At 38.3% G+C, this 21833-nt stretch overlaps 1 protein-coding gene, 1 long non-coding RNA gene and 1 pseudogene across 5 annotated transcripts in view; 2 read left to right on the forward strand and 1 right to left on the reverse strand.

Annotated features, from left to right (window-relative positions):
* Adgrb3 (adhesion G protein-coupled receptor B3) overlaps positions 1-21833 on the reverse strand; it is a 729857-nt gene that overhangs the window by 589046 nt on the left and 118978 nt on the right. The window lies entirely within an intron of this gene.
* On the forward strand, positions 13284-16100 carry LOC148119103 (uncharacterized). The gene is made up of 2 exons (XR_015735448.1): positions 13284-15723; positions 15776-16100. It is a non-coding gene; the product is annotated as an uncharacterized LOC148119103 (long non-coding RNA).
* On the forward strand, positions 14576-14736 carry LOC148119104 (Nuclear RNase P; annotated as a pseudogene).

Raw genomic sequence — 21833 nt, forward strand, 5'->3', positions numbered from 1 at the left:
CCTTAATGATGTCATTTTCAAAGAAGAGGGAATAATTTTAAGGACGCTGCTCTTCATGTTCCTCTGGGATTTTATCTGCCTTCAAAATGCTAGTCCTGCTCCACAGGAGCAGCGCAAACGAGTAGAGACTGCGCCTCTCTGCACTTCTTATCTACTCGCTCCTGAGTAAAAAGATCCAAGTATGCAGTGTCTGTTGTATACATGAGGTCTGTAAGTCTAAGAGGTTGCAGTTGTACCCCACATTAATAATTGGATCTGTTATATGAAGTCTTTGATTAACTTGGGTGAATATGAAAGTGCATAGCACATAAGAAACTACTTTCATTTTAAAAGTCGGAACTCCAGAGGCACACACACACTGCTCAGGAAGATTTTATTCTATTCTTCTAATTGATTATTCGTGCTGGTTCCCTTCATGATTAACAACAGCAAATTACTTCGGAACACCTCCTCCAATAGGAGATTATGATCTCCCACTTAAGAAGAAAACAGGACGGTCACAGAGCACTTATTGAGTCTTTTAGATTTGCAGATACTCCACCTTAGCTAGGCAGCGCCATATATGAGCAGCATTTGATCTTAGTAGCTACTGTAGACAATGGTGCATGGGCAGGATTCTGTGAACTCAGAGAGACTAAGTGATTGGCAGATGTAGAAGAAGAAAAAGAAATATGGTAATTGTTCCAAGTCTTTGCTCACATAATTCCATCCATAATTCTTTAATCTAGACATTTTGCATATAACCTATATAACCATATATCTCTAAATTTTGACTAATTAATGAGGGATCTCATTTTGGGCTACATTCTTCCAATTAACCCCAAATCGCAATCTTTGGAGGTCCTGAGGAATGGCTACCATAACTGTTACCAATGTCTCCTTTTTTCATGATTTGTTCATTTTCATTTGCGACAAGAAACAGAGCTCCTGTTCCCTACATTGCTCTATGGGAATCCTAATTAGAAATATCACAGCTCTGAATCAGAAGTGCCTTCCTGCTTCCACCAGATGGCAGGCCTGCATCAAGACAGGGGCAAATATGGAGGTGGAGTGGGTGGAGGGCGGTACTACTTTGAATATAAAAATGTGTAACCTTAATTTCCATGCAAAGAGAAAAATTTGAGAAGCATGCAGGTAGGTTCAGTAGGAAGTAAAGTGTAGGCATTTTGTACGAACTCATGGCAAGTGTTACACAAAATTAAAACAAAACAATCAAGGTTGGCAAAATTATAAATATGTGATGACTAACCTATTATTTTGCTACAAGGCTGTGGAAAAATTGAAAACAAAGCTATAAAACACAGAATGTGTTCAGTTTTGGGTTGTAGTAATATGATGCATGAAGTTAGTTATTAAATATAATTCTCAGGGCTGGAGTTTTGGCTTAACAGTTAAGAGTGTATACTGTTCTTGTTGAGAACCAGAATTTAGTGCCCAGAAACTGTTGAGCATAATTGCCTTTGACTACAGCTCCAGGGATCCTATGCCCTCTTCTGGCCTCCAGGGGCAACTGCACTCACATGTACATATCCTGCCTCATAGACATAATTTAAAATGCATGCATACATACATATATAAATTAGATTGATTTTATGATTTGTAGTTGAAAGTTATCTTAATGCTTGATTGTTTTTTTGTTTTTGTTTTTTACATTTGGAACATGAGGCCACGATGAAGCTCTGCTATAGAAAGAAGAGAGACTGTGGGCCTATGCCTGAAGCATGAGCAAAGGCCTTGTGAGAAAGCAATTTAAAGTCTAGTTTTTGTTTTGATGTTGTTGTTTTGGATTACAATCACAAGGAGTATATGAACATTTTCCATCTATCTCTCCTATCAGCATTTTCCATGTACTAGACTAGATAGTTTTTCTCCTTGTTCTTGGGAAAAATGCAGTCTCTGTGTTAAATGTAGCGTTCATGTCGGTATCTTGGCTCTGTTTCAAGCCTGTGTCATTTGCTGGCAGTAAGTGATGGTAATGAAACAGCATCTACTTCAGGATGTCTGATATGATGTCCATTACCGCCTAAAAGGCTGGTTGCATCACTGTGAATAGGTAGATTTCACATTTGTTTTGTGCCTTCTGAAACACACCAATAGCATCATCTGGCTGTGGGTTAAGGATTGCTGGTTTAACAGAATGCATAGATTAGGGTCAGTTTCTTTTGTTTAACTTTTCTTTCTTTGTAATCATGGAAGCTTCTTTGTTTCTACATTTGGTTTTGGTTTTCAGTATGTTCAAATTCAGGAAATGTAACAGTTTTTCCTTGGACCATCCTTTCTTCTCAGCTGGGAATCAGCTTTAAAGCCTTTGAGAAAAAGCTAGAAATGTTCCCACAGATACGCTGTCACATAAGTTCATTGGGAGTGGATTTCTTAGTTCTGGAAGCAATAGTGATGGTTCTTATTCTCTTTGGCATGGTTATTGTTTTTCCAATATTCAAAAAAAGACTATTATTCTTATTTTCCCCATTTGCCACCATTTTCCTTGTGTCCACAGGCATTTGTTCTTGGATCTCATGCTTTTAATCAACCTAAGCTTTCCAGTTATCACTAGTGGGTAATGCAAGTGTGTGCTTTCGCTTTCTAATAGAATATTATTTTAGACGGTAATGTCAGAGTAAGTAAACTACTTGAAAATGGAAAAAAAAAAACACACCTTACCTTTCCAGAACTTGTAGGCAGGCATATCTTTCTATTTAGAATATGTAACCAGTGTGTCAATGCTTGAAGATACTTGCTAACTGAACCATAGTATATGTGACCTAGGAACAACTAGTTTAACACAAGATTTGTTGACAGTAGTAAAATGTTCGATCACTATAGTTTCAAGGATAAAGGCACACATATACATAAGAGTATGGTGCATGGTTCGAGATATCTCACATAGAGAAGGTACTAATTTATCAAAAAATTAAATTTTACATCACTTATATTGCAATATAGCACAAAAGCAGACCTCAAGCCATTACAGATTCAGTCTTAGGCTATTTTGTAAGACTTTCTATAATAAAATAGCTAAATGGGTCACAGTGTAATAATATTTTATATACTTTTCTTAACCCAAAGGCCATGTAGAATTGACCTAATTAAGGATCTGTAAAAAGCGTTTTAATTTTTCCACTAAAGTGAATTTTGTTCGGCTATTTATTACAGCGTGAAGATTTCTTCTTGGTTATTTCACACAAAGACTTTAGAGGAAATCAAAGATTAACAGCTCTAGAAACCAAGGTAAATCTTACACATGACAGAAGTTCATTCTGCCTATGCACTATTATCTGTCACATTATTTTTTTCTTATATTTGTTTACTTTTCTTTATTCATAATTGCTTCTTTTAATGGGGCAGAGCTAGCTTCATTTAAGCTCCCCCTGAGAGTGATGTTGGCAGAAAAGATTGACAGTTCCCTCTCCCACACGATACCATCCTGAAAATGCAAATGTCAGTTAACAGGATTCTCTCTCCAGTATTAAGAGTGGGTGTCTGCATTTAGACGAAAGAAGTCTGGGTACACATATTTCTGAATAAATGCATACGAAATTATGCATTCAAATTGCTGAATCAAATATTGAAATAAAATCATAGAGGTCACATTGCATCCATGCCACAGATATCAGGCTACCCACTCTTTCTTAGCTACCCAGGATAGATGAATTAACTTCCTGTGTATAAAGATCAATTTAAGCCACCCCTCCTAGGTTGTCTATGGTTGAGGATTGAAGAATGTGTCAGATATATATGGTTGCAAGGAGTTATTTTTACATCATGTCTTTATGTCCTAAGCTTCCAACTAGAGTTTTTCACAGTGAATGAAACTGGAAATGCTTACTTCCCTTCTCCTCACTTTCATATCTACTTAAAATACAAAGAGGAAATAAATGGCCAGTCAACTGGGACATGGAGCAAGTCAAAGCTAATGCAGGATCATCCTTTAGTGTCTGGATTATGGCTTTGTAAGTACTCTTTACATACTGAAGCACAGACAGAACTCAGCTGTGCTAATGGAGAGACAATTTTATACCATTTCCCCAAATTCTTATCTGTAAGAATGATAAAAAACATTTAAATATAATACAGTATTTAATCAATGTTGCATGAAGAAAACGACTTGACAATAAATTATCTGGGTGTTTTGTCTTTTTTTTTCCCCCCACTCAAGGTAAGGGAGAGAAATTTCTTTTACTTTGTTGTGTTGTGTTGAAAATGAGTTGAGGTAGGGAAGAGAGGAAGTTTCTTGTGGTGGAGTCAGAACTGGTGGTCAGAAAAGCCTCTGTGATTACACCAAACAAAAAAGATGCAAGGAACAAAATGGAGACCTGTTATCTGCTAGCTTTCAAATCTCTGAGACAGCTCATGGTGGATGCCAGCAGTGTGCATCCAGGAGAGATATGGGGAGCTTTCCAAGCTCCTCTTAGGAGATATGACATCAAATCTCTCCTGGCCAGACATTTGGAGGTCACTTGTTTGGGGAAATGCATTAAATATGTTAATCCTACTTCTTTTTCCTTGCACGAAGCACCTCTTACCAACCCTGCCCCTCTTCTATGACCTGCAATGTATGAAGCCCACTTATGTCCTCTGATATATATGACAATGGGAATGGTGATTCTCCCCTGCAGGGAGTACTGTATAGATGTCCAAGTACCTGCCTGGACCTTCTTTCTTCTTGACTTTTCCTCAGTGACACAAGGAGCCACAAGCAAGTGTGGCTGTAGCTGAAGTGTGCTCAGACAAGTCAAATGTCTCCCACCCTTTCAGGAAGAGCTTGGGAAAGATATAGGAGTGAGGATTTCATGCAGCTATCTCTTTTACTAGAGACAGGGAAGACTCCTCCTTCTACAGGCACAGGTATGAGCATATTCAGGAGTGTCAGACCTATATGTGCACTGCCCTATTTGATCTCTTCAAAATCATCTTTTTCAAAATGAATTTCCTCTCGGGTGTTCCTCATCCTTCCCCCTTACAGAATGAGGGCATATATGACAGAGCAGGATTCTGATCAGGGACTGGTACTTTAAAAGACAGAACCAGTGTTCTATATACTTTTAACCTTTATTTTTATTTTATGTATAAGAGTGTTTACCTGTATGCCTGCCTATGTACCATGTGCATGCAGTGTGTCGCAGATGAGGGCTTAGGATCCCAGAGGCTTAAGGTACAGATGGTTGTAAGATGCCATGTGGGTTCTGGGAATTGAACCTTGGTCTCCTGGAAAAAAAGGTAGGAGTCTTAACTTCTAATCTATCTCTTTAGCCCCCTGAATCAGTGTTTTTGTTTCTGTTTAACTAGAGATACATTTACTTCTGACTCATATTATACTGTTTTAAATTCCATTTATGTTATAGTTGATGTTTTATGATACTATATTAAGGAGGTTATAATATTATAAGATATATTTCATATTTTAAGGACTATTTCTTAATAAGTGATATATAACTAAAACGTTATATTTTATGAACATAAATATCATTTATTATTGAAAATGCAAACAATAGATGTATAACTGGGAATTCATATGATTAAAGTTAGATGCATCATAAGAAAGGGGCATGTTCATTAAACAAAGACTTGCACAATCACACAATCAAAACAGAGAACTGTCCTTTCTACACCATTCAGCAATGAAACTCCTCCTTCGAGGAAGGCTATCACAGGAGCCTCTGGCAGTAATCTGGAGCCTTGCATGCTCTATGTGTCTGCCGGCTGCCACTCTGCCATTAAACCTTTCTCACTTGGTCTTAACCAGAAATGCCAGAAAGTGGTATGTATTCTTCTCTAATTTGTAGTATCACTTTGTTTTTAATGAAGTTTTCCTGCTACCTGTCGGTTCTCTGTTTGCTTTTATTTAACTCTCTGAATATGTGGCCCAGACCCAGCCTCTTCCATTGGTAACAAATGAACAATGTTCACCCTTTTTCTTCTGCTTCACTCTACTTCTTCCTTCCTCTACTTCATATCCAGGATTTCATTCCTTGTCTATGTCCTATAAGACTAATTTAACTCTAGATCGCACTCCCATATACTTCTTACAAATTACTTTCCAAGGAGGTTGTCACTGTCCCTTTGAATCTGGACCACGTGCTCTTTCTCATTTCTAGCCTCATGGAGTCCCTATGACATTACCTACTACAAAGTATTTAAATTATTTGTGGTTGTTATCTCTACTTTTTATTAAATCATATACAGATTGGAGGAAGAATTAATTTTGATGCTCTTTTATTCTTCCTTCCTTTATTTCTTTTAGGGGAAATTTCTAAGGTTAAAACTGAGCAAATGCTAATGAAAGGTCATTAAAGAATAGATATATGAGACAAAAATGGTATATATTCACTTATAAGAGACTATTAACTATTAAGAAGATGATAATCAAATTATAATCCATTGACCCAGAGAGGCTAGGAAACAATGTGGGATCTATGGGGGTACTCATGGATCCCTAGGGAAGGAGAAATAGAATATATTTTACAGGTGGACTGAGGCTAAGTAGATCCTGGAGCAGGGGGGAACAGGTGAGATGGGGCAGTTATGGAGGGAGAAAGAATGGAGAGACAGCTGGAATTGGAGTCATTTTGGAGATGGTGTGGAAACCTAGTGTAATGGAAACTTCCTGGGATCCCTAAAGATGATCTTAATGAGGACTCCTAGTAATGGGTTCACAGAGTATCAACTGGCCATCTCCTATAGCCAGGCAGGGCTTCTAGTGCAGGCAGTGGTTGCATTCAACTGGGTTGCATTCAATTGAGCTGCTGGCCAAGTGTGTTCCATGAAAATACTCAAACAACCCAGGATGATACTAAGACAAAAGTTTGCTATTGCAAAACTAACAGTGGGGCCCCATTCCCAAGGACAGCATCCACATAACTTCAAGTTCTTCAATGAACTTGAAGAAGTTGATCTGGTCCCTACATGGAGCCTTACTCCCATGTTCCAGTCTCTTTGGTGCAGGAAGGTACTCTGCAGGCTACGAAAAGAGAAATGTGGATACCATCACTGCCATAAAACCTTTGACCTATAATCTGCCCAGCCTGCAAAATATACTAGGGATATGATGGCACAGAACTTACGGGGTAACCAACCAATGTCTCATTTGACTTAAGGCCAACTCCATGAGAAGGAACCCAAACCTGACACTGCTTGGGTAACCAAGAACCAGAGACTAGATAGCCAAGAAATTTAGGGTAAAATCAAACAGAAGTAGTCAAAAAAAAAGCCAACAAATGATTGTTAATAATATTCTACTTCACTCATAGATCAGTGTCTTATCTAGTCATCAGCACGGAGGCTTCCTCCAGCAGCAAAAGGAAATAGATGAAGAGACCCACAGTCAGACCTTATGTGGAGAGAGATAGTAAGGATCAGAGGGAATGGAGGGTGTGGAGGGCATGGAGGACAACAGAACAGGCCCGCTGAATCAAACTAAGCAAGACACAAATGAACTCACAGAGACTAAAGCAGCAAGCATAGGGCCTACATGGGTCAGCACCAAGTCCTCTGTATATGTATGTGTTATCATTATTAGCTTTGTATTTTTAAAGGACTCCTGATTGTGAGAATGAGTATATCTGTTACTCTTGTGCCTGCTCTTGGGATTCTTTTTCTCTTGTTGGCTTGCCACGTGCAATTTCATTATGATAGTTTTGTTTTATTATATTTTATTTTGTCATACTTACTTGTAATATCTTAGAAACCTGTTTTTTTTTTTCTAATGAGAGAGAGAAAAAGAGAGTGGATCCTGAAGTTAGGGAAGGTGGGGAAAGAACTTGGAGAAGTAGAGGAAGGAGAAACTATAATTGACACTTCCCTAACAGCTTAACCAACCATTCACTTACTTGAGACCTAAATTCCAGAAGCACCTCTGGCCTTCCCATCCTTCATCGCTGCCGTGTCCTTCCCTTTCCACCCCTGGGCCCTTACTGGGTCTTTAAGTTTTGTTTCTGCAGCGCTCCACACAATATGCACTAGGATCACACTACACGTCTGCAGAGTACTGCGATGTTCCCTAACTGCTTTGTCTAGTCTGGATTCTTTCCCACTCCAGTTTCTCCTATACAGTGCTGATGCAGCAATATTCCATTCTTAAAGGAAAACTCTCTCTACAGCAGTTTTTTTTTGCCTATAAATAGAAGCAAGCAATAAACAGAGCTGTTAATGTCATGCCTCTGCCCCCAAGGCCACGTCTTACTAAGCACTCAAAATCCCATGTGGTCTGATCACAACTGTGTCTGGAAAGCAATCACTACTTCTCCTAGCTCTGTGTAATTTTTTTCTGTGCCACGAAAAGAGAGAGAGAGAATTCCTTCTCTGCCCACTCTAATATGGCTTGCCCAGAACTTATCTACTGCTATCTTGTCATATTTATGCACATTTCTCTATGCCATTTTAAATGCCATAATATCAAACTGCTTGTTAGCTTGTGTATCCTTTGCCTTTCTTTCAGCAAATACAAACTCCCTCTACACAGAGATTTTCTTTCTTCCACTGTTTTATTCTCAGTAACTAGGACAATGTGGACATGTCTTGAAGTAGAAAATGACTATTTACTGAATGAAGGCATTACAATAGCTGTGATAATATTCAGTTTTGTAACACAACCAAGTATATCCATTTAAATCTCTTACACTGAAATGAAATCTCCATATAAATGTAATCTTTAAAATCTATGTGTGTATAATAAGAAAAAGCAATGTTTAAAGACCTTTTTTAGCTTTATGACAGTTACCCTACCCATACCACCTCTCTGAGTTTACAGCAATTCTACAAGGCAACTTAGAAAATTTAGTCTACAACAAAAGGGTCTAGTAAGAAATACAAGGAAACATTTACATGAACAGGAGAGTTTCCACAAAGTCATAAACCAAGGAATCAAAAATGTACTGCATGTACAGCCAGGAGCAATGACAGCAGGACAGTGTTCACTCTCATGACACACTAAATGAAACTCATTCTGAGAGATCCTAATGTATGGGCTCAAGACAAATCTCTCCCCAGAACTTTAGTTTCCCATTTCTGAACATTTTCATTTCTTCTTATCTGCTGATGTTAGTAGGTTAGTACATGTTGCTCACGGAAAAGCAGGATGCATTCAAATTATTCCAATTTGACTCTTTGACTCTGTTTCTGTCTCTCTGTCTCTCTTTGCCTCTTTTTCTCTCTGTACCTTTCCCCACCACACCTCCCTCTTTCTTTCTTCCCTACTCCCATCCCCTCTCACTCCAGACATTAATAAGAGGAAGAAAAGCAACACAAAATGCAGAACACGAAGAGAAGGAAGTCTGCATTCTGCCAGCCTTCTATCTGGAGACAAAGATGTACATTACCAAAATTACAACATCAGTGATTTTGGCAAGCACTTATCAGACAGAGCTGTTGTTCCCTTAATGCATTCCTTCCAGAGTCCTGTCTCCCTGGCCAAATAATCAATAAGAGCCCTGGGATAAAATGAGAATGAAGTCTCAGAATCCAATTACTGGGGTTTGTATATAAAACAGGAGAAACAAAGTATGTAGATTTCTTTTTCTCATTCTATTAGGGTAATAAAAGACAGTGGTTGTCAGCTGAAAATGAATACAGCCTGGGTAACTCAAAATGCTGGATTGAAAGCATGAAGATATGCCATGGCATGCCTTTTATTTTAGCTTCAGTTAATTTCAACAGGAAGTCATTAAAAATCTGGGACATTTTCTCCCAATGAGGACTCTAAGACTTCCTTCATTTCGAGCATGAGAAGTTTAGAAATATATTTGTACCTATTGACCTCTAGCTCTTTTCAAATTGTTAAGAAAATAATTTGATCCCTTTTTTTCTGAAAATTTCATTTAACAAACTAGACTTAGACACAAACACACACACACACACACACACACATACACACACACTATTTTGGAAGTTGAACTGTGAATTTTGGTACACAAAGACTATTCTAATATACATAAAGAATGCATTTCATATAGATTTTCGTATTCAATATCACTTTACATTAAAAACAGTGTTGGTGTTAATCTTATGCAATTTATTTGCATTCTTTTCTGAATTATGAAAATCTAAGCTCTATTAATGCATAAAGTGCAATTGTCATAATTTTACTATATACTTAATACTATAAGTATTTAAGTTAGTTCTAAGATTCTCTTATTCAGAGAAAAGTCAAACTACTATTTTAAACAGTGAAGTTGCTATGCATTTTATCCCAGACACTTTTAAATTGAAATTTTCTACTATGGAAGTGCATTAGCATTGTAATTTTAACTATTTTATCTCATACAACATAAAAATGGGCTTAACATACTCTTGTTATTTCTCTGTAAGTTGATGAGAGAATAGCATCTCAAATTACACACTAAAAACTTGTGATTAAGGATCTAAACACAAAGACTCTTTTAAGATAAGACTATTGAACATTTATTTTTCTGACATAAAAAATGACGGTCATGTGTTCAAAAAAAGGACTGTGCTGTGAGCCTGTAATATAGGAATCCTGAGTTGCATAATAGCAAATTTACAATTGTAGAATTTCATCTCTGTATCACCAGTTCTTTTTGTCCTTCTGAGTAGCAATGTGATACTTTATATATAAAATTATAAGTTATTAACTTTTATATCGAGAAGGATTTTGTCTGTCTGTCTCTATTTAAGGATTATTTAAGTGTATCTTTGACTGTATAGCATCTTTTTTATTGATTTTTATTGAGTTCAACATTTTCCTCTGCTCCCCTCCCTTCCTCTCCCCTCCCCATCAACCCTCCCCCAAGGTCTCCATGCTCTAATTTACTCAGGAGATCTTAAAGAAGATCCAACAAGTAAAAAAAAAAATAAGTTTTTAAAAATAGGAAGATATCAGTGTACTTGTGATTTTAGAAAAATTGCATATTAAAAATATCAAGAAATAATAAATGAAATAAATACAAAACTGTACTCAAAACACACTTGATAAAAAATCCCTAGAGAAAACATAAATGGAAAGATGCTATGCCTTTCTTGATATTAAAATTACATATTTCCTTTAAGTTCTGTAATTCTAAATATAAAAAGTAGTTTAAATCCCTTTCACTTTTATGCCTCTACTCTACATATAGTGTTTGTATTTGTGAAATAAGAATATTTTAATACACACACATATGTGAACTCACACACAGTATCTCAAGGGACATATTTAGCTAAGCTAGAACTTAATATTACACACAAAAATTGAAAACTAATAATCATATCTGCCAGTGGAATCAGCTAAAAATGAAACAATAAACAACAAGAACATGAGGGTAAAAAATAAAAAATAAAAATTCTAAAACTAATAACAAAATTACAATAGAGATGGCTAATGAAAATAATTTGCTATGACCACAAATGCGAACATGATGAGAAGGAAAACAACTTAAACAGATTATATAAGACACATATTCTACAAAGCAAATGAAACAATAACTCAGTTAAAAAGCTATATAATGAATAAAATATTTTAAACAACATATCTAATGAGTAGTGAGAATACAAAATATATTAAGAACTCAAAGTAAATAAAGAATCCAATTGTAAAAGTGGCATGACCCTAAGTAATCTTTTCTCAAAAGATGTTGTATTATTACATACAAAGGACAAAAGATGCAGTCATAATTTGATCATATACAACAATTTTGACACAATGTATAGTTTTAGTAATGCCATTTTGACATTATTTTTATGTCATTATTATTTTTTATTTCCTTTTCTCATTTTTATTTTTATATTATTATTTATTAGTCAAATTCATTACAAATTTTAAGTTCAATTTTCCAATTATATTAGATATTATTTCCATGCATAAATAAAGCAAGAATAAGTAATATTTTATGACAAAGAAAAAATAATTAAGTAAGTTAGTCAATGAAAAAACCTCCTATGCTTCTGGACTGGCAGAATTAATAATGTAAAAATGGCTATATCATTACAATCAATCGACAGATTACCCTGAAATATCCACTAGAATCCAATGATGTATTCATAAAACTAGAAAGGCAATACTAAAATTCATATGGAAACAAAAAGATCATGGAAAGCTGAACTAATGTGAAACAGAAAGAACATATTGAAATAACATTTCCTGACCTCAAATTAAACTACAAAACCATAGTGATAAATATACCACGGTAGAAGCACAAAAACAAATCAATGAATGGAATATAATAGAAGACTGAGAACTAAACTCACACGATTAGTTTCTTGTGATTTTTAACAGAGGTACTGAAAACTACTTCAAGCACTGGGGATGGGGCAGCCTATTCAACAAAAGGTACTGGTAAACTGAATGTCCACCTATTGAGGAATTCCACCTATTGAGGAATGTCCACCTATTGAGGAATGAACTTAGACGTATATAGCTCACCTTGGATAAAAATCAATTCAAACTGGAATGACGAGCTTACTTAGAACCAGAAATGCTGAAACTGCTAAAGGAAAACATAGATAAAGGCAATATACTTTTCAATAAAGTCAAAATAACATGGGAAACAGCTTCAAAAACTGACAAATGGGTCACATGAATTTTAAAGGCTTCTGAAGGGCAAAGGAAACTAACAACAAAATGAATAGACAGCCTACCAATGGGAGAAAATCTTTGTCAGGTATACCTCAGAAAAGGGGTTAGTCCTAGATTATACTAAGAATTGCAAATTTTAAATACTGAAAAAAAAAAAACAACAAAATGCCAGTTGGAAGTGGGCCAGTGATCCGAATGTATCCCCAAAGAATAATAAATGTTCAGTAAATATTCAAAAAATTCAACATCTTAACCATCGTGGGAATGGAATTAAATATAATTTAACATTTCAATCTAATCACTGCCACAATGGCTACAATGAAGAAAATAAGTGACAGCAAATGCCGACTGGGATATGAAGAAATCAAGAATCCTTGCTCACTGTTAGTGAAGGATAAAATAGTGGAACCATTATGGAAATGAGTTTGGATGTTTCTTAAATAACTAAAAATAAAGCTACCATATGACTTCAACTATAGCTCTTATACATATACCCAAATGACTTTAGATTCAATGATAGTGACGCTTCACATCAATTTTTAGCACTGTTCTGTCCACAATACCAAGTAAAAGAAGCTGCCTGGATGTTACTCAACAGGTAAATGTAAAATGAATATATATATATATATATATATATATATATATATATATATTTATAGCCACAGTTGAGTTTTATTCAGCTGCAAAGAAAATAAAATAAGAAAATTTGCAGAAAAAAAAATGCTAGAATTGGGAAAATGTTATATTAAGTGAAGTAACCCAGGATCATAATTGTTGGGAGCCACCTGGAGGCACAGGTGGTCCTGCAGTTTGGAGGTAGCCACGTGGGGCTGAGCACCCTTGCCTGCACATGCTCAGACCAGCAGAATGGCATTAACCAATCAGGACAGCGTTCAAGCCGCTCCACCGTTTAAAAGCAGCTGCCTTGGGGCCCAACGCCCTCTCTCTAAGCTTTCTCTCGTCCCTGCTCTATCTTCCCTTCCCCCAATTTTCCTCAAGGAAATGCTCCAAATAAAGATGTGACCAGAGAAGGAATTCTCGTTTTGGTGGCGTTCATTCCTGCGGGAAAGGATGGCCCCCCGCAACTGGTGCTGAAACCCGGGACTCTGAGGGACCCTGACAACTACGCCGGGGGACCCTGAGAAGGAAGTGCCCAGCAACGTGCTGTAAGCCCGGGAGAAAAAGCTGAGATCAGACACCAGCACAGAGAGCCGTGAATTTCAGAACTCTGAACACGTGGAGCGGTGAGTGACGTCGGTTGAATTCCTCCAGAAAGGGGAGGGAAAAGAATTTCAAAGGATAGGCCTAAAAAGAAAAGAAAATACAAAAAAAATCAAAGTTAAGGTATCTGAAAGAAGGTACAGAAAGCAACGGGGAAGAAAAATCCCTTAAGTTCAGTGCAGGAGGAATGTAAACAGCAGCAAAAAAGGCGAGGTAACTAAGGCGAGACTTTGAGGACGATGGGGTACGGGAGACCGCGGCTTCCGCTCCCTCTCCGTCCACCTGCGTACTCGCTGTTAGAGACTCGGAGGCAACAGTCTCGTAGGGAGGCGAGTTTGATCGTGTTCTAAGACTGCCTTCCCTATTCTTAAAGAGCCACAGAGCTTTTGAGGTGATTTTCACCTAATTTTGTTAAGAGAGCTCAGTCTCTGGCTCTCACGTACAAAAAACTTTAATTTTTGACTGAGAAAGACAAGCTGCTTGATCGTGCTGAGAGTGCTGGCGGCAGCCGGCCCACCTTTGAGCGGTAATGCCTGATTAAAAACACGGAAGTGGGCCAGGCACGGTGGTGCACACCTTTAATCCCAGCTACTCAGGAGGGAGACGCAAAATTGCACTGGAGAGTGCTAGCTCGTTCGGGAGGCGTGGCCATGCTAACCAGTTGCTGGCGGGGAATTTGCTGGAGTCCGCAGAGGCCTACGAAAAGCCAGGTCGCTGTGGGCTAAAGTCCGTGTGACATCAGAGGCTATATGTCCCGGCCTTCTGGCGGGGCTATGGTTTTTGGAGGACTTTTTCAGCACCTGAGCGGACTCGCCTGACTGAGGCGAAAGCTGCGTGGTGAGCAGCAGCGCCGCTTAAGACCTAAAGACGGAGACCCCTGGGAAGGTCTGAGACTGGGGCCCCCGCGGCCCTAACCGGGCCCTCCACGGGTGGGCGGATGCCCCCCCTCGCCGGAGCTTGGAAAAGACTCACAGCCAGCGGTGCGAGTTCATTGCCTGAGGTGAAACGGCGAGCCCGCGCACGGCCCGGGGCGGGGCCATGCGGAGCGCGCCATAAGGGGCCTCAAAGGCGGAGCTGTGGCAGCCGCCGCCCTCCGCTGCTGCCGCCCTCAGCCAAGGTCGCCAAGAATTTAGTCAGATAAAAACATTTGTCGCCAAAAATTCAGTCAGATAAAAACATTTATCCCCCAAACAACGTCCCTTAGTCAGCAGGAAGTAGCCAGATCTATGATTGCCGACGTCCATTCTCCCTCAAAGAACTGGTCCTAATTATCATAATAAAGGCGCGTCAACCTGGTTATCATTACCTATTGCCCCTGGCAACGGGTGAGATAAACAATGCTACCTAGAGGTTTTTTCATTTGAATGCAGGGGAGCTGGAGAGATGGCTCAGAGGTTAAGAGCACTGACTGCTCTTCCAAAGGTCCTGAGTTCAATTCCCAGTGACAACTGCTTTGGTTTTTAGACATAAGAGGGGGACTACACTACCAGTGACAGCTTCCCCCAGAGAAAGGATTTCTCTTGTATTCTATACACTTAATTTTTAATTCAAAATTTTGCTGGTACAGGCAAACAAGATTTGCTCTTTGAAACGGAGACATGCAAATCTCTAAGTTCAAAACCAGCCTACTTCCAGTACTGATTGTGCTGAATTTTTACACTGAGAGTTTTTAATACTCTTAAATGTTTATTTGGGAGGAGAGTTTTGTTTATGTTTTTCTAGGAATGCTGACATACATCTGGATGCCAGCGAGACCGACCAGAGAGATAAAGAAGATGATCCAGTGGATGCTGAGTGTCCTGCTGTGGAAGATTCATGCGGAGGCAGCAGAGATGACCTTCTGGGCGATGTCAAGAGCAGCTGTCTCGCGTTATCGCCTTGAGCAACACCCTGTGCAACCTCTTATCTCTTAACAATTTTCTGACTGACTCTATTCTGCCTTTCTCCCTCCTTGGGGATGGATGGGAACAGAGATATTCTTGGCATGCTGTGTCTAGGTGGAAGTGCTGTATGTCTTTGATTGGTGTGCTACCTGCTAGCCCAAGTGAGGTGGGGACCAGATTGGAAAATAGTTTTGCCTTATTGCTCTTAAAGACATTAATAGGGGGAGCTGTTGGGAGCCACCTGGAGGCACAGGTGGTCCTGCAGTTTGGAGGTAGCCACGTGGGGCTGAGCACCCTTGCCTGCACATGCTCAGACCAGCAGAATGGCATTAACCAATCAGGACAGCGTTCAAGCCGCTCCACCGTTTAAAAGCAGCTGCCTCGGGGCCCAACGCCCTCTCTCTAAGCTTTCTCTCGTCCCTGCTCTATCTTCCCTTCCCCCAATTTTCCTCAAGGAAATGCTCCAAATAAAGATGTGACCAGAGAAGGAATTCTCGTTTTGGTGGCGTTCATTCCTGCGGGACAGGATGGCCCCCCGCACATAATAATAAATATTCTTTCATATGTGGATCCTAGTCTGTGATGTGTATCCAGGCAAGAGTTTGTGTGCAAAAAGGCAGTGCAAATATTAGGGAAAAATAGGCTTTGAGGGAGGAAAGCAGGAAGTCAACAGAACAACATGGAAGAGGAATACTAGGGCAGAACAGTGCAATAGGAAGGAAAAGGCAAAGAAGGATGCGGTATGAAAATGGGGAAGTAGGAAAAGAATGAACCAAAATGAAATGTGAATAAAAATCTCATTGATACAATGATACAAGGGGACGGATCTAATGAGAGATCACCAAGGCCGGTTGGACTGGGACTTAACGAGCACGTGATCCAAACAGATTTTCTGAATGTGGCCGGATTCTCTGAATGTGGCTGGCCCGGAGCCTTTCTGAAAAGCCATTGACAATGACACTGGGACTTGTTTCCTCTGCATATACTGGATTTTTGGGATCCAGTCTCTTTGGATACTCACCTTCCTGGACCTGGAGGGAGGGGGGAGGAACTTGAACTTCCCACAGGGCTGGAAGCCCTGACTGCTCTTAGGGATGGAGAGGGAGGAGGAGGGGGAGGAGGGGAGTGGGAGGGTGTTGGGAGGAGGGGTGGAAATGGAAACTTTCATAATTTAATAAACTTTGAAAAAAAAATCTCATTGGTAAACCTATTACTTTGTACGCATACATATTCCATATACATTATACATGTGTATATAAATATATACACACGTATTAATACAATCATGATATATTTATAACCTACAAATATATGGAGCACATCTTTCTGAAAATATCCCTTATCTTCAAATAGGCCATTTTTGTTGGACCTTGCAGCTAAGTTAATGATATGCTTTGAGATCACTAAAGACTTATATATTGAACCTGCTATTTTATTCTGCATTCAATTGTCTAGATTTAACTGGCCTTTAAGAGAACAATGTAGCCAACATTACTATGCCTTGGATTTTCCAGGAAATCAGCTTTTATAGCCTAAGCTAAAGGAATATCTCTAATAAGAAGACCTATTCCTCCATGTGTCTGAATCAAAATATTCACTGTGGGAATTATTTGCTGAAAGTAGCCAACAGGTTAAAAGAAATCTTATGCAACAAATATCTCAAAAATGTTATAAACAATATGTAGATATAGGTCAATTACATCTGTGATTTTAAGTGCTTTTCTGATTTAGTTAGGGTTAGTAAATCAACTTCTTCATTTGTATAATTCTGTTAAATATTTCTATAAAAATTCTCATAGTATGCTTCCCATGCTCATCAATAAATACACAGCCAAGTCCTTTGTTAGGAAAAGATATGTCAGAGAGATCACAAAGACACAACAAACGGACAACAGGGACAGATTAGTACAGACAGGCACTACCACAAACCAAACAGATGGAAGACAAAGGAAGAGAGGTAGAAAATTCTAATTTCAGCTAACACTTGGTCAAACCACTCAAAGAAGAAGTCACTCTTTTTTCATTCCTTAATGTAACATCAACACCTAAATCATAAAACAGAAGAAACCGAAACATCCAAGGACCACAGCAAAACTGATCTTGGCTGCTGAAGATATCTGAGAAAAGCCAATGTCACCGAGTGACATTTAGTAAGAGGTACCAGTCACTATTGAGCCCAAAGTTAGGGAAATAAAACAAAACAAAACAAAACTAGCCGAGTCACAACTGAGATTACTAACTGAAAACCTGAATAGGATCAAAACAAGCAAGCAGAGAAAGTGGTTTAGGGCATTCATATCAATATATATTTCCAGGTGCACATGCTTGAGACTAAGGTCAGCACAGTCTGCCTTTCCCATCTTCCTGCTGTCTCTCTTACTTGCTCTTCACTTCCTTCAGTGCATGTGAGCTGAGCTGGGAGCAAAGGGATTATGCTACTGTTTACAGAAATCAGCAGATGTCCTGTCTGCGAGGACAAGCAAGGAGAAGTGAGAACACCCACTGGAGGAGGTAACAGGAAGGGGATGTCGAAAGAACTTAAGTTTTCCAACATGGAAATAACCCAAGCTATTTCGTGAAAAGGGCAGATTAAAAATGATGCTAATAGAGGATACAGAGTCTAAGTTTAGCAAAATAAAAATTATAGCATTTGTTTTCCTTTAATTCCCACTATATACCATATATCTAAATTGCAGTCGAATGCAGCTGACAGATTTACTCAGAGAGCCGGACATACTGCTATTATGGTGTCCTGTTGCAGGCTCAGTAATTGGACATTGAATCTACAAAAGATTCATACCCAGTTATGCTTCACCGAGGGTAAATTTATCCTGGCAAATGGCATGATTTCTCTAGCTCAGATACTAAAAGGGAGGCGGTCCACCTGCATGGACAGCTGCTCCTTCAGGAAAGCTTTGCCAGAAGTCACTATTTAATAGAGTTGTGTGGGCATTATGTGTGTCGCTTCCCCTGACAAAAGGCAAGATGACTCGGACCTGAGACTTTGCCTTGATTTGCTTTTGTGCTCTGCAATTTGTTAGGAAACAAGGCTTGGTAGTGTCATTTTATTTGATTCTGTCCAGAGCAATGCTATGATTCTTTATGAATTACTTATCTCACTCTAATAAGGCTTAACATGCAAAATGAGCCTTCTATACATTTCTAATTAGTTTTAAATGAATTTTAGCTTCTCTTTTAGGAAAAGATCTATTCAACTAACTACTCAGAATTTAATCTCCATTATTGAATTATACGACAACCACTCCTATGGGAGAACAAACTCTCTCTCTCTGTCTCTGTCTCTCTCTGTTTGTGTGTGTGTGTGTGTGTGTGTGTGTGTGTGTGTGTGTGTGTGTGTGTGTTTGTGGGCATGTTATATATGCCTATTCTTGTTTTAAATTAATAAATTACTCTATATAATAAGCAGGATAAAATAACTTGTATAATGCTTATGTATACTCATTTTCTTGTTTGTGCCTCTATCTTATGTTTTAAAACAAGATGTAATAGAAAATAATGGGTCCACTGACCAAATTATATAATTAAATATAATTTTCCAAGTAAAGGATACATTCATTTGAATGAAGCTAAAGGCATACTATGGTATTCAATCTAATTTAAAAACAAATAATTTCAAACAATGAAGATGTTATTTTAGTTACTGAATAAAAATTCATGGTATTGACTCAGCTACATTTTATTTAAAAAACAATAATACTAATGAAATATTCGTATTTTTGTTTTTTATCATAGATGCCATTTTTACCTCCCAGTTGGGTTAGTTTCCTTGTTTCCAAGAGAGAATTTATATTTTACATACTAAGATTTTTGTTAGCACAAAAGTTAGTCTATGTTTATATTTAACTTAAATATAAATTTTTATAAAAAACAAATGCACTTTCTGCAAATATCTTAGAATGAAAACAGTTTATATAAACACATCATAAGACCACATCACATAATAAGACCACTTCTTGGAACATTAAACCATGTCAGAATATAATGTAACTCTAGAGTAAAGAAAGCAATGGCTTGAAGTTTTATACATCATGAAGGCATTAAAAATATGAGAGGTAAACTACAGAGCTCTTCCGGGAAAGGGGCTTACTCCCAAGAATATAAGTGCAATGCTCTTAATTCCAGCCCTAGAAGCCGTGTAAATGTATACCGGCAAGTCTGACTCTCCAGAGACCTCGTCGACCCTTCACAAGCACCCACATTTATACGTGCACACACACTAATTAGATTTTCTAAATTAAAACATTGGAAATAAAAGATGGGAAGCTTGGTGTTAGTACACACAACTGAGGCAAAAATATTAGATAAGATACATAGTGAATGGGAAGGAAATATTTTTCTAGAAAATGATATATGAATTACCTTTCAAATGAGTATAAACTTCACAGGAATATACAAGTGCTCCTGAAGTAATACAATCTCAAATTTACTGACATACTTTAAGATAAGTTTTCTATCTTTAATATGACTCTAACATGCGAAAAAAAATGTTGGCTGTGAAGAGTTCTATGTAGCTTCTCTCTATGATAGTAAGTCATAAACCATTGTTTAAGTAGCAAAGGTCTTCAATATTCACTTCTCAGCAGGTAAAGGAATTGTCAATGAACATATTTGGTGTACAACCCTTTATCACAGATGAATTTTCTGCAATGATTCTTGAAGACTGGTCAAGACCATAGCACTCATTGTCCAGACTTTCATCGTCTACACACTGACTATGTTTAAAAGCCTTTGGGTTTGTGTTTTTATGCATGTGTATGAAACTGTCCTTCTCGGGAAGCATCTTTGAGGTACAAAAAGTACAATAAAAAAAAAAGAAAAAAGGAACCAATATATTTACATTAAGGTTGCTGATAGGATTAGGAGAAGGATAGCAGACAGAACAGCAATTTGTTATGCTACAAAGCAGAGCAGTGTAAATGCCAAGATGTTATAAAAAATGCTGAATGAACACAGAGAGAGGAATATGTAATTATTCATTTTCAAATGTGGACTGTAAAATGACTTCACGGTGTTAATAATTCAAGAAGACTGCAGGTACATAGTACATTTTTCTCCACAGGCAAATAACCAAGGTGGCTTAAGCGCAGGGTGGATGGAGTGCTCCGTTAGTCATAAAGACGGGGTGTCTGGTTGACACTGATGGTGTACTGGGAAGAAATGGATTACAGCTGTCCACATGGGCGAGTAGTATAATGAGGCATTTTTTATGGGTGTGTTTGTTATAGGGTAGTTTACTATTTTACCAGAAGCTGATGAAGTAGATAGACAAATTAAGAATATGAGCAGGGGTACAGTGAAATTCGTTCAAATTAATATGCTGAGGTTGACAAGAGCGTGGTGCGAGAAGCAATTTCCCTGATGGGATATGGTGGCGATAGTGATTATGGCGGCAGCCGTGCAGTGTGTGGACAATAGTAACTTGCCTAGGCAGCAACTGAACAGCTCAGTGAGATCTTCCCCTCTACGGAAAGCATTCACCAAAGCAGTCACAGTTTCTAATCTTGACAGTGACTCTTCCAGGACTATTATTTCCTGCTAGATGCACTGAGTCGTTCTCCTAAGGTCGCTTACTTTTGGAGACCGAAACAGGACTGTAGTTCTCCATGGCTGCCAAGGTCAAACATCAAGTCTTTCATCCAGTGCTTCCAACACTGACCAGGAAGGAAACAGATTCTCCAGGGAAGTGCTTGGTGATATTGAGGGACAGACAGCATACATTAGTAGTTCTCTGAAATAACACTCAAGTCAGTAATTGTAGAGGTCAACGGTCATGCTGGAAAATAGTTTTCATAAATGTTAATATGGAAACCAGATTATTGCTGGTTGAAAGCTAAATGGTAAGTTACCAATTGTTTTCCAAGTAACCAAGGGACTGCTTTGTGGGAGGAAAGTAGAACTAAATGGTTTGTCAAAACTCACTTTTTTGTTCGCAGGCTTATTATGATAAGTAGCTTAAAATGTCTTCTAGGCTTATAAAACAATAGCTATAAAAGATCCCAAAGCAATTTTCAGGAGAGCATGGGAAATGAAGAGGCCAAGCACTGTAGAAACAATACTGGCCCTGATTAAAAGCATAGGTAGGAGAGTTGGCCAAAGCAATGGATACAGGAGCAAAAATGGTTTTCAAGTTAACCACTTGGCTCCGAATAAATTAAACTAAACCTTAGTTGAACCAAGTGGGGGAGCAAAGGCAAGCTCTCCAG

This window comes from Myodes glareolus, chromosome 18 (assembly GCF_982192425.1).
Source record: "Myodes glareolus chromosome 18, mMyoGla1.1, whole genome shotgun sequence".
NCBI lineage: Eukaryota > Metazoa > Chordata > Mammalia > Rodentia > Cricetidae > Myodes > Myodes glareolus.